This window comes from Vespula vulgaris, chromosome 4, assembly GCF_905475345.1.
Source record: "Vespula vulgaris chromosome 4, iyVesVulg1.1, whole genome shotgun sequence".
Taxonomy (NCBI): Eukaryota; Metazoa; Arthropoda; class Insecta; order Hymenoptera; family Vespidae; genus Vespula; species Vespula vulgaris.
This window is the reverse complement of record NC_066589.1, coordinates 8,785,698-8,802,500: the sequence shown is the minus strand read 5'-3', so window position 1 is coordinate 8,802,500 and position 16,803 is coordinate 8,785,698. Positions and strand designations below refer to the sequence as shown.

General features: G+C 40.8%; 1 protein-coding gene across 3 annotated transcripts in view; it reads left to right on the top strand.

Moving 5' to 3' along the window:
- The window catches only part of LOC127062981 (zinc finger homeobox protein 3), a 299,436-nt gene that overhangs the window by 10,062 nt on the left and 272,571 nt on the right, over positions 1-16,803 (top strand). Inside the window, exon 1 of one of the 3 annotated variants that reach the window (XM_050992044.1) lies at positions 15,782-15,973. The exons of 1 other annotated variant lie outside the window; for it this stretch is intronic. The gene's annotated coding sequence lies outside the window, so the exon portion shown is untranslated. Of the gene's footprint in view, positions 1-15,781; positions 16,467-16,803 lie in introns of those variants that run through there. One more of the 3 variants, XM_050992045.1, reaches the window with a different exon arrangement.

The window sequence follows — 16,803 nt, the reverse complement described above, 5'->3', positions numbered from 1 at the left end:
TAAAGGATCTAGGATTTATGACTGAGGTCATCTTTCGAAATACTTTACCAGACACCCGGTATATCGTCAAAGGAAACAAAATTTTATGCTTTACGATCGTATCAACCTTTAACGTAATGCGTAACGTAACGTAACGTAAAGACTAAAGACGTAGTTTACTTTAAGGGAAAAAGAACAAAACAAAACGAGAGGAACGAAATTAAAGAAAAAAAAAAAAAAATAATAATAAAAAAATAAAAAAAAAAGAGAAGATCGTTTTCTACGTCCGACATAACGGCAAAGAATCAGTATCTCGCCGTGGGCAAGCAAGCCCATGACCAGACTCTCTTCAAGGAAGACCGGTCGTCCTTTGTCCTTAGGGTCCTTGGTGGTGCTGCTCGATCCTCCCTAAACTTTAGGGAGAAGCAACGAAAGCAACGTAGCGTTCCTCCTAGATGGAGAAGAAGAAGAAGAAGAAGAAGGAGAAGGAGAAGAAGGAGAAGAAGACGAAGTAGAAGACGAAGAAGAAAACGAAGAAGCCCGTTGTGCGATATTAGCATGACAATGTGCTCACTGGCCACTCATTATGGCCGGCGGTGATGCACCGTGGCGTAGCGTCCTGTACCCTGGAGGCCGTGCCCCAACGCTAAAACAAAATTCCGACCTACGAAAATCTTTACGAGCTCGAGGACAATGCCGGTTGACACCTCTTTCGATTCAACGGCTGTCTGCCGGTCTCCTTATCTCTTTCTTTTTTTTTTGTTCTTTCTTTTTTTTATTTTCCCTCTCTCTCTCTCTCTCTCTCTCTCGACATTTTATTCTTTGTGTCTCTCATTCTATTTCTATCTCTTTCTTTTTCTTCATCGTCGTCGTCGTCGTCGTCGTCGTCGTTTCTTCTATTAAGACCGGAGCATCCCTCCTCCTCTTCCTCCTCTTCCTCCTCCTCTTTTTCCACCTCCTCATCTCTAGGACAGTTTAATCTCTCCCACGGCTCATTCTTTTGCCGAATGAATGCCAAAGATGGATCGCTTCCCTCTTTACACAGAGCTTCGTTCTCGGGCCTTTTGTTGTCTCTAGAAGAGTCGTACGATTTTCGACGAATCCAGAAGTTTTACGAGTAGAGACCGAAGGAAGGACCAACCAATGGATGGACGGACAGACGGACGGACGGACGAACGAACGGACGGACCGACTCCATGAACGGATCTTTTTCTTTCGATACGTGAACAACACACAATGAGTTTGTGCACTACGGTGTACTGGAGAACGTTACTTCGACTCAACCAACGACGACGTTCTCCGCCTTTTTCCTTTTCGCTCACCTGTCCCCTCCTTCTTTCTTTCTTTCTTTTCTATTTTCTTTTTCTACGATTCATTCATCTATTTCTAATTTGATGAGTTCTAATTTGATCGTTATCCTTCGAGAGAACGATCGAACAAGGTAATTATAGAGACGTATTGAACAATTTATTCGCACCTGTAATGAATGATATTTTTGTTTTCTTTCTTCTGTACTTTTTTTTTGTTTCTTTTGTTTTTTTTTTTTTTGATCGGAGATATCGTCGGGAAATAGGACGATTTCTTTTTTTGTCTTTTTTTCTTCTTTTTCGCGTCTTTCAAGTATTACTATTACTAAAGATAGTTGTAGAACGCACGATTGATTTTATAATTTTGTTGAGTTTCCGAATGATTGGTCATGCCTAAGAATTGTGATTATTGCGATTCCGACGTCCCGTACCGTTCCATTGTGTTACATTCGATGTTCTCTCGGGATCTTTGAATTTCAATAAAAGAAACATTTCCGTTTGTTTCATTGAACAGAGAGAGAGAGAGAGAGAGAGAGAGAGAGAGAGAGAGAGAGAGAGAGAGAGAGAGAGAGAGAGGTGAGATGTGAGATGTGAGATGTGAGATGCGAGATGTGAGATGTGAGATGTGAAAGCATCCGCAGCTGCAAAGATCTGCAAAAAGGGAGAAAGAAAGAAAGAAAGAAAGAAAAGAAGGAAGAAAGAATGAGATACACACACGTACATACATATACAGAGAGAGAGAGAGAGAGAGAGAGAGAGAGAAAGACTATTGGGAAGTTAGAAAAATAGTTCTCGATATTTACGAGACGAAAAGCAGCATAATGCCGATCCCGAATTTTCAGAAAAGTCCCGAGCTAATCGTCGTTCTCGACACAATCGGTCTTACCTGATGGACGGGTCCTTTTTTTGGACACCGTGAGAAACAGTATTGGTAGTATCCCGAGCGCAAAGCTTTCGTGAAGAAAAAAAAAAGAAAAAAAAAAAAAAGAAAGAGAAAGAAAAAAGAAGAAAGCAAAACGAAGAAAAAAGAAAAGAAGAAAAAAAATATAGAAGGCTATTTTCTCTTCTCCCACTTTTCTCTCGCTTTTCTTTTCGTTTTTTTATTCCTCCCCTTGTCCTCCTCCTCAAGGGAATTAACCGAGGCAAAAGGAGAGATAGAGAGATGGAGATGAGATCAAGGACAATGACACAATTCGGAAGATGCTTCATTTTCTTTTTTCATCTCCTTTCTTTCTTTCTTTCTTTCTTTCTCTCTCTCTTTCTTTCATCTCCTTCTCTTCCTACTTACATCCAACATGTCGACATAGATTTATGCAATCGTAATTCCATCACGACGAGATGAGAGTCGTTAAAACTTCACTCGTTAAGATATCCGCTTTATTCTCGTTCATTTGCATGTACTTACTGCGGGGAACGCTCCCCTCTTCTCCCCACCGCCCGTCTACCTCTCCACCAACGATAACACTTTCTAATAGCATCCTTTTCTCGGAGCGTGCTTATTCATTCCACGTATTGTCGTGAAAGATTGAAGAGTTCTCATGAGTCGGACATACGGCTTTCTCTGGAAATTCTGAGACTGTTAAGTACCAAGAAGAAAAGGATCAGGCGGGTATCCTTAAAGGGGATCCTTAGAAGGGGGAGGTCGATTATTAATTTATTCGTCAGGGTGACTAGTTTTCTACGTCCAGGTGATGACCGTCCTTCGTCGTTCCCGAAGGGTGACCACCCTTCTTGGTAACGCATCGTCGTCCTTCTTTTCTCCCTTTTCGAACTCGAGAGTCCTTTGGCCGTGTGAAAATTTACCTACATCTTTTGTCTCTCTCTCTTTCTTTCTTTCTTTCTTTCTTTCTCTTTTCATTTCTCTTTCTCCTTCTCTTTTTTCTTTTTCTCTAGCAACGCCACGTGTTTTATTCCGCGATATTCCACCGTACGGCCCTGAGCCAGTTTTACCTGTGTGCTTGACCGTTGCTTTTCTCGGATATCTCGAGTACGACGAATAAAAAGAAGAAAAAAGAAAAGAAAGAAATAAAGAGAAAGAAAGAAAAAGAAGAAGAGACTAACCAAAGGATAGGTATATAGGCTCTCCCAAGGTAGAGACCGAGATAGATAGAGAAAAAGAAGCAAACAGGTAGGTCTCCTCGTAGTCGGACAGGTATTCGTCTTTGTTATTGTTATTTCATCAACATCGGGAGCCATTGTCCATGTTATGGACCGAACTCTGCCCCGTGACAGCATCAACGGGATCTTCCTCGCATGAACAATCACATCGTGGTATACTTTTTAATTGTACGAACGTGTTCTCCGGTTGCATATGTCTGGGTCATTGCATTGTCATTCGAACGAAACGAATTTTCGATTTAGTTTCGAGATATACAACATACCTATGTACCTACCTGTCTACCTGCCTAATCGTATACGCGTGTTCACACGTAAGCAGTTATTTCGTGTATTTTCATTTTTAATGACGCAACAAAAATGTTCTCGATCTCATAAGTATTCCTTTAACGAATCTATCGTCTATAAGAATCTGTCTCTCTCTCTCTTTCTTTCTCTTTACATTATGGTGGTAGGTTATGGGACAAAGCAGAGCATCGTAATCGAGCGTAAAAATAGTTGGGTGCCCCCGAATTCGTTAATCTCTTTTCCTTCGCCTTCGAATCCGTTGTTTAGGGTGCCGCAGTGGTTTCCGTTCACGAAAAAAAAAAGATCCATCACAATGGTCTTTTGTCTAGTCCCTCCTGGCCCAGATTTCTCGAGCTTTCGTGTGGGCAGCTACTAACGTACTAACTCGATCGTCGGCTTTTAGTAATGCCAGTAGAGCGCAAACTCGTTTCGTGGTGGCACTTTCACTCGAATTCTACGACTTTAAAAACGTAAGCTCTCGACAAATCGATCGATCTCGTTGGCTTTCGGAAGAAATTTATTCGAGATTTTCTAACGTCCAACGACGTGACTCGAAATTGTTACACTTTTCTACGGGTTTTCTAACGTAGATAGAAACTCGTAGACTTTGAAGAATCCATCAAGAAAAGAACAAGGACAAGAAGAAGAACAAGAATCAGAATAGAAGTAAAAAGATTGGCAGAGAGAGAGAGGAGAGAGAGAGGGGAGAGAGAGAGACACGTGGTCTCCATTCATGGTTTTCCTGTGGTTATACCAAAGCGAGAGGAGCATACGACTGGAAGTCAAGTAGTAGGAAAGAGGAAGCTGGTGGAAGAATGGAACGAAAGGGGAAGAGGACTGAGGAAGGTGGAGTGTAACATCGACAGCATCGAGCGAGAGGTAAAAGCGAAAGAGAAACGAGAAGGAAAGAAAGAGAGAGAAAGAGAGAGTTAGAAAAGGGGTGGGTGGTAGTAGTTGGAGTATATAGTCGAACACGACGACAGAAGCACCCCTCGAATCGAGGGGTGGGTGGCGATCTAAAGGCTCGCTCGGTGCACGCGTCGCACTGCACGTGGAGGGCTATAACCCTGGGCTGTAAAACTTACCAGGATGCAGTTCGGTCGATCTAAACCACCCTCTTCCACCTCTACTTTCACCGTTGCCACCACTACTACAACCATCACCAATACTACTACTACTGCTACTACTACTACTACTACTACTACTACTACTGCTACTACTACTACTACTACTACTACTACTACTACTACTACTACTACTACTACTACTACTACTACCATCAGCTTCTCTTTGCTAGGTCGACTTTACTAGGTCAAGAGCACGCATTCTTCGGCATTCGACCTTCGAACCGAGTCAGTCTAATCCCATCTCCACATATAAGCTATACGTATTCTTATAGAAAAGAATTTCGTGCGAATGAATTAAAAAGGTGGCATAGATATTTTTCTTGAATTCAACGATCGATTCGCTATCCTCCGAAGATGGATAACCCTATCGGCCTACCTACGGTGCCTGACTAATTAGAAAGGACTCGACGATGGGATTACTAATGTCTAGCGACACCAGGAGCGTCCGTGTAAAAAGGAAAGAATGCGGGCTTCTTATAACTCTCTCTCTCTCTCTCTCTCTCTCTTTCCTTCTTTCTTTCTCTACCATCTTCGATGAGGAGAACCTGAACAGAACGAAAGAGAGCGACGAAGAGAGTAAAAAAAGAGAGAGAGAGAAAGACAGAATACGGCAGGTCGAGCCGATTATTCTTTTTCCTTCTTTCTTTTTCTGCCTCCGCACGTCCACAATCCTCCAGCCCCCAAGCTTCCCCCTTACCATCTCTTCTTTCTCTTCCTCCTCCTCTTCCTCCTCTTCGCGTTCGCCTTTAGCAAGAGGATTTTGAACGATAAATACATGCAGAGTATAACTCAATATCGGGCTACGAAAAAGAAGGCAGTGCCGCAAAAATGTACGTGGATCGACCTCGAGGGCAGCCCGATGCCAGGCATTAAAAGGAAGAGGACATTAAGAACCGCCGCGGATCCTTACAGAGAGGAAAAGGACTCGAACTTGAGAAAGAGAGAGACACAGAGACAGAGAGAGAGAGAGAGGGAAAGAGAGAGGAGGTATAATGGAGGAAGAGGGATGGTAGGAGAGACGGAGGCAAGGATGCTCACGTATGAGGCAGGACCTCATAACTCCTTATAATGTCCTCTTCTGCGGATGCCTAGCATACACCCCCGTTACTCTTGTGCCGTCTCGGCACCGAATACACCGTGAACACCGTTGGCCTTCCTTCTACTCCTTCTCCACCTCCTCCTCCTTCTCCTTCTCCTCCTCATCCTCATCCTCCTTCTTCTTCTTCCTCCACTTCATCCTCGTATTCTTCGTTACGAGTGTGGGTGGTTTGTGTGTACGCGCCATAAGACTTACTCTCTCTCTCTCTCTCTTTCTTTCTTTCTTTCTTTCTCTCTCTCTCTTTCTCTTTCTCTTTCTCTTTCTCGTCCTCCTTCAGTCCTTCAGCACTCCCCACGGCCTCCCTCGGGAGCCTCTGTACTGCTATATGCCCTTCTATACCTTCGCCAAGGGAATAAGAGAGTTAATCTTGATATAATGGCCGCGACTGTCGCGGCCCACAAGACAATAGTCCAAGATATATCGTTAGCTTCGCCCTTTCGCGTCTCGGCGCCATTATACCGGCACGTTCGCTTCGCCTTCTCTTATTCTTCTTCTTTCTCGCCTTCTTCTCTTCCATCGTTTCTTCCTTCCTTCTTTCTTTCTTTCTTTCTTTCTTTCTTTCTTTCTTTCTTTCTTTAGCGTTCCTTCTTATTCTTATTCTTATTTTTATTCTTATTTTTATTCTTATTCTTCTTAGTCGTTCGTTGTCGTTCGTCCAATGCTGTAGCTTCGGCTTCACGGGGTGTTACGATGCAAACCGAGTTTCGACGTACCGATAATACGACTCGCTCTCGGTCGATACGCGTACGTTACTATGCTTGCTTATATATACATACCTATGTATATATATATATATATATATATATATATATATATATATATATATATCTATGTTTGCATGTATATATACGAAAAAGAACGATCTACGACTCGGGAACGAGACTTTTATGTTCGCGATACGAGTTTCGATCTCTCTGCCCAAAGAGAGGATCACGCTCTCTCTTTATCGATTCGAAATTCGCCTCGATTTAATATCCTATGCGACGTCTTCGTATAATTTTTCATTTGGGTTAACATTTATTTTTCTTATTTTATTCTCTCTCTCTCTCTCTCTCTCTCTCTCTCTCTTCTTTCTTTTCTTTTCTTTTCTTTCTTTCTTTTAATTTAAAACTACCGATGCGATACAACGTGAAAAATTATTGGTTATAACTTATGACTACTTACTCCAACGTATAAGTCTCTCTTTTCTCCGCATTCGATTGTTAGGGATTAATTCTATCAAAAAAAAAGAAAAAAAAAAAAAAGGAAAAGATAAAAACGATATCGATAAATTTTCAAGAAAAAAAAAGAGACAGACAGACAGAGAGAAAGAGAGAGAGAGAGAGAGAGAGAGAGAGAGAGAAAATCGCGAGCTGGCCGACGATTTCGAATTTTCCATGAAAAAATAGATCGAAGCGAGTAATAAGTAAATAAGTAAGTTAAATAAGTAAGTACTTACAATATCGTTTCCGCGCAATCCTTCCCTTATTTCTCCGCATATATACATTTCACGATCCTTGACCCTCCTTATCCCACAAAATTGCCAAGTAACCGTGGCATCTTAATGACGAAGAAACAGAAAAGGGGATCCGGATTCACGAAGCAAAACTCTTAAAGAGACCTCCAGCGCACAGTAAGGATCCACCTCCACTCTGCGCTCTTGGCCACAAACCTTCTCTTTCTTTCTCTCTCTCTCTCTCTCTCTCTCTCTCTCTCTTTCTTTCTCTTTCTCTTTCTCTCTGTCTCCTCCCGCAAAATCATAATCTGATCTCGTATTAAGGATCCTCGTCCATGGCACCCAGCCTCCCCCCTTCTCCACCTCCCCCGCCAATCTCTCCCCCCTCCTCTCAGACATCTCCCGTTCGAGCTCCCCTATTTTTATGCAGATCAGAAGCGAGGAGCCCCGAGGAGAGAAGCTGCGCTATAAACGCTTTATAATCTCGGTTTCGTTCGCTCGTACGTGCCGACCGTTTCAAAGGGCAGCTGGTATTTCCCCTCTTTCTCTCTCTAAGTGTCTCTCTCTCTCTCTCTCTCTTTCTATCTATCTTTCTTTCTTTCTCTTTCCTACACGAATACACTCTGTCTATCTCTCGTACTGTACACGGTCGTCTCGTACATGCTCGTGACTGTAATCGATTAATTCGAGGAGAACGAGAGAAAGAGAAAGAGAGAGAGAGAGAGAGAGAGAGAGAGCATGGATGATGCTCCGATCGCTCAAGATTTTTACAAGTGATTTTTATAAGAAAGAAACTGAATTGAGATAACAATGTATGGTTAAATCTGTCGGTTTTTATTTTTCATTTGTTTTCGTTTTGTTCTCTCGTTATTTCTCTTTCTCACACTTACGTATAGAAAAAGAGAGAGAGAGAGAGAGAAAGAGAGACAATAACCGAGATAAGAATAAAATTATTTCCTGCATTATATCTCTGTTTATTTCGATACTGGACACAGATCGAGGTAGATAATTTTTATTATAAAGAAAACGGTTAATCAATGACGTAGTACATCGAACGTAGTATCGTTTTCGTACCGGTCGAGAAACTCGCGCGGTTGAGAGGTATACCTACCTGCGATTATGGAAATGCATGAGCTCGATCGTCCCTGTAATTAATTTCGTCGCGACGAGGACTTGGGCCATGCATAAAAGATGGCCCCGCCACAGCGATGCGACGTAGATCGTACTTCATTCTGACGCGAATAATTAAAAGTGTAACATTTTCTTTACAAAGTACTCTAGAGCGCCTTCCTCGGGCGATCATGTGTATCCTCGAGATACGTTGCTGATAATCGTTAGGTTGCGTCTCTCGATCAAACGAGATCGTGACCGATCGATCGAACGATCTCGGTCGGCCTTTTTACATTTTCTTTTCTTCCTTTTTTTTGCGGGTTTCTATTACTTTTTTCTTTTCTTTTTTTCCTTTTTTCTCTTTTATTTATGCAGCGCGAGATAATTTGGATAATCGCGATAACACTGATATTTTAATATTAAATAAATTACGTGCGCGTGCGTGTGTGTGTGTGTGTGTGTGTGTGTTTGTGTAGAAGAAAAAGAAAAAATTTGAAAATAATATTAAAAGATTCAGTATGTAAAGGTCATTTACGAAGATATCTATGGTATCACAATAAACGCGTCCATAGGTTATTTAGTAATGAATTTAGCAGCTTGCTAGGTCCTCCGGGTTTAGGGTTAGGGGTTCGGAGCCGAGAGAGAGATAGAGAGAGAGAGAGAGAGAGAGAGAGCATGGCCAGTCGATGGACGGAACATGCGAGGATTTTGCCGTTCTTTCCTATCCTACAATGGCTTCCGGACTCGTGGCATTGCCTCCCGAGGGGAGAAATTATCCATGAAATATTGAGAGACCCTGCGAGCATTAACCCTCGTTCCAATTGCACCACGTATGCCACGTAACCAACACTTATGACGTTCACGTTATCCGACAGGTGCGCCAACCTTTACACATCCCGATTTTTCTTGTCTTCATTTTGTTATAAGAAATAAATCCGTTCGTCTGTCTGTTCGTCTATGAACGCGTTGTTTCTTGTTGAAAAAAAAAAAAAACGGAAAAAATAAAATAAAAAAGAGAGAGAGAGAGAGAGAGAGAGAGAGAGAGAAAAGAAAAAGAAATAGATTCGTGGAAAAAAAGTCAAATTGAAAAGTTAAAACATTAATCGGAGTCACTCTCGAAGTACGTTCATTGTTTTTAAGGGAAAGTTCCAAAGTGGAAAATCGAACTGGTGGACTCTCTACTTTGAAGCAGAGAAAATAGAGAAAGTGAGGTTAAAAGGGGGGAGGTTAGAGTAAGAGACGAGGGGTAGTAATGGTAGTGGTGGTGGTGGTTGGAAGCGTCGATAACGTTGGGAATCCCGTGCGAGCCGGCTATCGAAGGGACGTTGCGTGGTATTGGTGATGGTGGTTATAAGAATCTACTTGGCGTAGCAAAGGAAGGCCCAGAAGCGTATCTCCCTCGTTCACGTCGTCCTCTTCTTTCTTCTTCTTCCTTCTTTCTTCTTCTTCCTTCTTCTACCTTCTTCTTTTTCTTTTTCTTTTTCTTTTTCTTCTCTTTCTCCTTCTTCTTCTTCCTCTTCTTCCTCTTACGACGGGCATCTGCGAGGGGTAGTTTGGCGTGGCCATTAATTCATCTGCTCGTTGATTGCCTATCCCCTCTTCCCTCCTTCTCGTCTCCTCCTCTACCGCAACGAGCCGTCTCTCCGCACTTTTCTAATTAATTTCTAACTCGAGGTTAGCCCGCAGTCCTATCGCCCTTCTAGAAGTCCTCCATGACTCTCTCCCCATAGCTTTCTCTCTCTCTCTCTCTCTCTCTCTATTTATCTATCTTTCTTTCTTTCTCTCTCTCTCTCTCTTTCTCTTGAACGAAGGAAAGAACGAATATGAGTACGAGAAGAGTGGAAAGAAACGTTAGTCGTCACTTTTATAGGCTGGCGTGATCGATGCCAAAGGAAGAAAATAGTCTTACCGTTCTGACGTTCGTTCGGCCGTCTCGAAGTTTCCGATTAATCTTGAAATATCGATTTTCTCGAAGAGTAGAAAGTGAGAAGGGAAGTGAAAATGGAGGAAAAAGGGAAGAAGAATGGAAAAGAATATACATATGTACGTATGCATGTATGTATGTATGTATATATATATACGTATGTAGAAACGATATAATTAAGAACACGTGAGGAGTTTACGTCAAAGCGTAGAAAATCGTCTCGTGGAGTCGCGCGGATAACGTTCGCGAGGGTTGCGATAAGCTCCTCGCTTCGTGGCGTGACCGGACGTGTAATTTCGAAAAACCGTAGGCCGTGAGCGCCAACCTACAGTGTAGCAATTTCGTTGGTAATGGATGATTAGAGAAAGCACCGAGTGTTTCGCAATCGTAATGGAACGTGTGATTAAGGTATAAGCTCGAGTCGAGTGTTGCAGTTCTACAACGATCTAATGTATGTATATATATATATAAATACATTAGATATATATATGTATATATATGTAGATATATATATATATGTGTATGTATGTATATATGTACTTACATATATCTATGTACGCGTGCATGCGTCGTTTAGACGTTAGATATATATAAGAAAGTGTCGTTAGTAAATACATACGCGTTACGCGGAAATAGTGAAGTCGTCGCATAAGTTTTATGTAACCTCGATAGACGCTAACTATAACACTCGATAATTAATAATTTTTCAGTATACATTATATCGTTCATTCCCGAGAAAGACGATAACTGCGCTTCCATAGTTTGAAAAATTCATGTTCGTCCGGTTGATTCAAAGGAATGAATAAATATTTTTTTGCCAGAGAAATCGTTGTGAAAATGTTTTATTCATAAAATGTGTTTAAAGTTATGAAAGATTGAAATGAAATTCGATGGTTACGTTATAAAACGATTTTTCGTCCATTTAGAAATTATTTGATGATTATGTTTTTTGTAATTATTCAATCCGTCTCTCTTCGATTTTAATTTGTATATGATTTAATCAGAAAAGATATAATTTTCCAACGAATTTGACTTCAGAATGAATTTATTCTTTCCCTATATATATTATATATATATATATATATATATATATATATATTATATATATATATATATATATATATATATATATATAAATATATATAAATAGTCTACGTCAATACGACCAGAGTAACGTCAAACATTCGCAAAAATTTTCAGGATACTTCTCTTCCGTCAATTATTTTTAAATATTTAATTTCTTTTATAATGTTTTTCCGGATCATTGGACATTCATAAAAACCAATCCACGAGACATATGTACGTACGTACGTAAGCGTTTCAAGTATCGCCTAGCTGTAATTCATAAAAGTTCGTCGTTCGTCGCATGGAGCGTTGACTTCTTTTTACAAGTAGCATCCACCCCGTAGAGACATAGTAACATCGTAGTATAAGTCTCTCCATTCTCTCTCTCCCTCTCTCTTTTTCTCTCATCAAATCACGAATCATCGAAAAGGATGGTACGTTTTAAAAGGGTTCATGTAAACAAAAGGGCTCTCGTGTACGTTGGCGAAAGCTGTAACACTTCTCTCTCTATCTCTCTCTCTTTCCTTCGATGTAAGTGCCATTATGCGGGCATAGACTGCACCCCGTGAGTGTAATAAAGCAGAAAGAGCGAGAGAGATAGATAGAGAGAGAGAGAGAGAGAGAGAGTCGCGGCCTGCAGTGGGCAGACTTCGGCATTGTCATGCAAATGTGTCTAATCGGCCGAACCGGCCGACCATATGTCCGTTTGTGCGCGACGAGCGCGAACCTCGGCACGGTTGCATCGATAAAGACTAAAGAGAGACCGAGATAGAATATGTTAAAGTCAACCATTAAACATTATTAACGTTATTAATGACGTTCACGGCTATATGCTTAGTTAACCCAATATGATCATTTCGATGAAACGTCCGATGACGTTTACTCCAAAACTTCCATAATAATTTCAGAACTGTCATCGTGAACGTCGTCGTTGCTGTCATTGTCGTCGTGTCTCATTCTCAATGCAAGATTTTTCCATACAAGACATTGGGAATAATTCCTTTTTATTTCTTTTTTTTTTCTTTTTTTTTTTTTTAAGGTTTCGTGACCTGACAAAGGCGACTATATCGCGATATTAATTAGATACTTATTATTCATTTAACGTTCGTTTAATATCGTCGTTATACTTTTCTTATTATTTTCATTGTGTAATGAAGAACAAAGAAAATGGTAATATTAGTTTCACAGGATGGCTATTCGATAGCATATTTATATCTATATACACGCACACAGACACACATATATATCGATCAAATTAACGAACGAGAAACCCGAGGAAATGGAAATCCAGGGAATTCGATCTATCGTACGACCTCCGAGAACCACCGATTTCCATACGGCGATACGCTAACGTTAACGGTACAGGAACGGCAGTTGGTACGCGAGAGAAAGAGAGAGAGAGAGAGAGAGAGAGAGAGAGAGAGAGTGAGAGAGAGAAGAGAAGAGAGAAAGAGAGAGATGTAGAGAGAACGAGAGAGAGAGAGCAGCTCGTCGGGCATTACGGTGGCCCGACGTATATTTAGGTCCGATTATTTATGATTACGATTATCCCGGACGGCTTTCGAGCGCTTTATTGAATGTTTAGCATGTGCCGGCCACGCTAATTCTGAACTCAACGTTTATAGCATGGGGTTGCCTCCTCCTACATGCTCTCTCTCTCTCTCTTTCTCTCTTTCTCTCTCTTTCTCTCTCTTTCTCTTTCCTTAGTTTACCTCCACTCCTTTTCTCTTCCTCTTTTCCTGTCTCTCTTTCACTCTATCAATCTCTCTCTCTCTCTCTCTCTCTCTCTTTCTTTCTTTCTTTCACTTTCTACATCGTTCTTTTCATCTTTCTCTCCTTTTCCAATCGATTTCTTTTTTTTTTAATTCTTATATACACAAATACGCGATAATCCTTTAAAAGATCCATACCAATTTATAAACGTGAAAATACGTTGTTTCGTTATATTATAGTTATTTTGATTCGACAAAGTTTGTTGCAAGACAAACGCGGCTAAACGATCCAAAGAGATTGTTAACTCTCGAGAGTTTGCATATATATATACACACACACACACACACACACACATGTATGTATGTATGTATCTTTGGCATACGGTGGTTTACGCCGTACGACCTTGAGATCTAAGAAAAACAATGGAAAGTGGAGAGTCGAGTCTACGCGGCGTGTAAGTAAGTAAGTACGTTCTAAGCGGGCGCCTAAGCTATTTTCGATCGTGAATGTTTTGCGTTTCGGTTTCGACTCTGTATCGTGCCGAAGGAGTTTTACGCGAACGAGTCCCACGTTCATTCCGATTTCGTAGAATCCGACGAATCTTCAATGAACGTCTAACTCTTCCTATTCGATCACTATGATAATAGTCGTATTTCCTTTCTATCGTTTCGCAGACAGTGTACATACTTATATAGTATTAATATATTATATATATACATGTATGTACGTATATATGTATCTTTTATTTAATAGGAAAAGAAAAAAGAGTAGATAAAAAAAAGAGAACCGAGGTTACGTGATCAAAAATCATGGAAATCAGTTTGGCAAGACGTATGAATTAACAAATCGTATTAATAAGTCGATATTAGTATTGGTAAGTTCTGTTCTGAAATTATAGAAAGACGTCAAGGCAATCGCGGTCGCATTTATAATTAACGCGGGTATAAGCGCTTAGCAATTAAATTCCACTCAGGTACACATACACACACATACATATATATATATATATATATATATATATTTGCTATGCATAAAACTGACGTTATAAGCACGATCGTGTTATATTATACATCTTTGTATAGGTATATTTTGCGTTCGAAGATAGTAAATGTTTCGAGTCCGTGTCGATGTGGAATTTACTTGGATACGAGATATCCTTTATTAACGAGGAGAAGAAGAAAGAGAGAAAGAGAGACGAAGATAGATGAGAAGTATGTTCATCTCTCTCTTTCTCTTTCTTTCGACGGGTTTCGAGGACCACCTCATGAACGTGAAGACCTTTGACACGAGTGATTATCCGACTACGATGGCATCGCGTGAAAGGTGATCGAGCGCATGCTCTGGGCGTTTTTCACTTTCCGAGGAGGGACGTTGAAACGAAGCTGGGAAAAAGAGAAAGAGAAGGAGAAAAAGAAAGAGAAAGTGAGAGAGAGAGAGAGAGAGAGAGAGAGAGAGAGAGAGAGAGAGAGAGAGAGAGAATGAACGGCCTCATACACTTCATCTTTAAATAGCAGTGGACATCTAGGATGCGGTAAAATCATTTCCAAGTAGCTTTGGACGTTTCAAACGGACCACCCACATTCTTCTCTCCTCTTCTATCCTCTTTCTGCCATGTTACTCTTCATTTCTCTCTCTATCTCTCCCTCTCTCTCTCTCTCTCTCTCTCTCTCTCTCTCTCTCTCTCTTAATTTCATTTCTCGAGAAATCAGGTTAACTTGTATCAAAATAATTTCTCTTCGTTACGTCTTATTACTAATTTATCTGTCTAAACGTATATGTGTATATGTGATGTATGTATGCATTTATATATATATATATATATGCATGTATGTATATATATATATATATATACACTCTTATTCGAATAAGTGACATTAGACATTAATGAACATATCTATCCGTTCATCCATCCATCTATCCATTTATCCATCCATCCATTCATCTACCTAGCTATCCATCCATCCATCTATCTATCTATTTCTTTTTCACCCAACGACATCTCCAGAGATTGATAAATTCCACGGTGGCGCCAGTGAAGAAGGATTTCGTAATGCCAACCGCGAAACAAGGCGTCTATTTGAAAGTAGAGATCAAACGTTACGCGAACGTCCCAATCGTTTATTTGACGAGGCACGCGATAATGGACGATTCTCTTCTCTCGTTCGTTCTATACGAAATAGAAAGAGTAAGAGAGTGAAGGAGAGAGAAAAAGAGAGAGAAAGAGACAGAATCGAAGAGAGAAAAATAGGATGAAAAGGAGATTGACCAATCGCGCTTCATTTCATGATCTTTAATCGAGAAATAAAAACAAAATGACAACGACAATGAAAAGAAAAAGAAACCAAAAGAAAAAAAGAGAGAGATGAAAGAACGAATATTTTATTTTAAAAATGCATAATTTTCAAAAAAAGAAACCAACGACCGAAGAAATAGAATCATTTTGCTTCGTAAGAAAAAGAGAGAGAAAAAGAGAGAAAGAGATACATAGATAGATGGAAAGAGAGAGAGAGAGAGAGAGAGAGAGAGAGAGAGGAGAACGGTGGCCAGTGGAGGGGGCGTCGAGGGAGAGTGAGAAAGAACGATAGGAAGGGGAGAGAGGTAGTATCGTGTCGGACGCTGGACGAGCCGCACGTTCGACGCGAGCCAGCGCGTGCTTTCACGCGTGAAAGAAAGAAGGAAGGAAGGAAGGAAGGAAGGAAAGAAGGAAGGAAGAGCGCGCGCGCGCTCTCGCGCCTCTTTTCTCTCTTTCTCTTTCTCTCTCTCTCTCTTTCTGTTACATACGTGCGTACACGTAAATTCGCATACACAAACGTACATACAAAATCATACGTATACGCTCTACACAACTATTTATTTCTCTATTTTCTCTCTCTCTCTCTCCTTCTCTCTGTCTTTCTTTCTCTTTTTTTCTCTCTTTCTAAAATCTCGAAGAAGAGGACGCGAACTGGCACTTTTCGAGACTCATCCATCGTTTTACACCTCCTTCTTCCCCTCCTCCTTCATCTCTTTCCCTCTCTTCCTTTTTCTCTTACCCCTCCTCTTCCTCCTCCTTCTCCTTCTTCTAATCCTCTCCTTCTGTGAAAACATTTCTTCCTCCACCTCCGCGCGATCGTGTGTGCAGCACGTTCCTAGCGAAGGAAAAAGTAGTGACGGACGGTGCGCGGCGGACGACGCGGCGGGCGCGAGAGCCGAACATAAACGAAAATTACCGAGACTCGCCGAGGACCATCCTGCTGAGGACTGTGATTGGCCGAAGGCTTGAGGAAGTGGTCACCGTCGATGAGAGCTCGGACCACGTCGCCACGTGAGTCGGCCGTCGTACCGCGAACCAGGATACATCATCGCGCATCGGGATTTTTATTCGATGACCCTTATTGATTTTGTCTTAACACGAAAAGCCAATTATTCGATTGTTGTGTTCGAAACATATATATATATATATACGTATATATACATATGTATGTATACATATGTATATACATGTATATGTACATACATATATATATATATATACATATATATATATATATATATATATATATATATATATATATATAAATAAGGAGATTATTTACGATGAAGTGGGTAGATAGTGTATTGGGAGATGTTAGAGAAGCGAGATACTTTCTAAGTGGACCTGG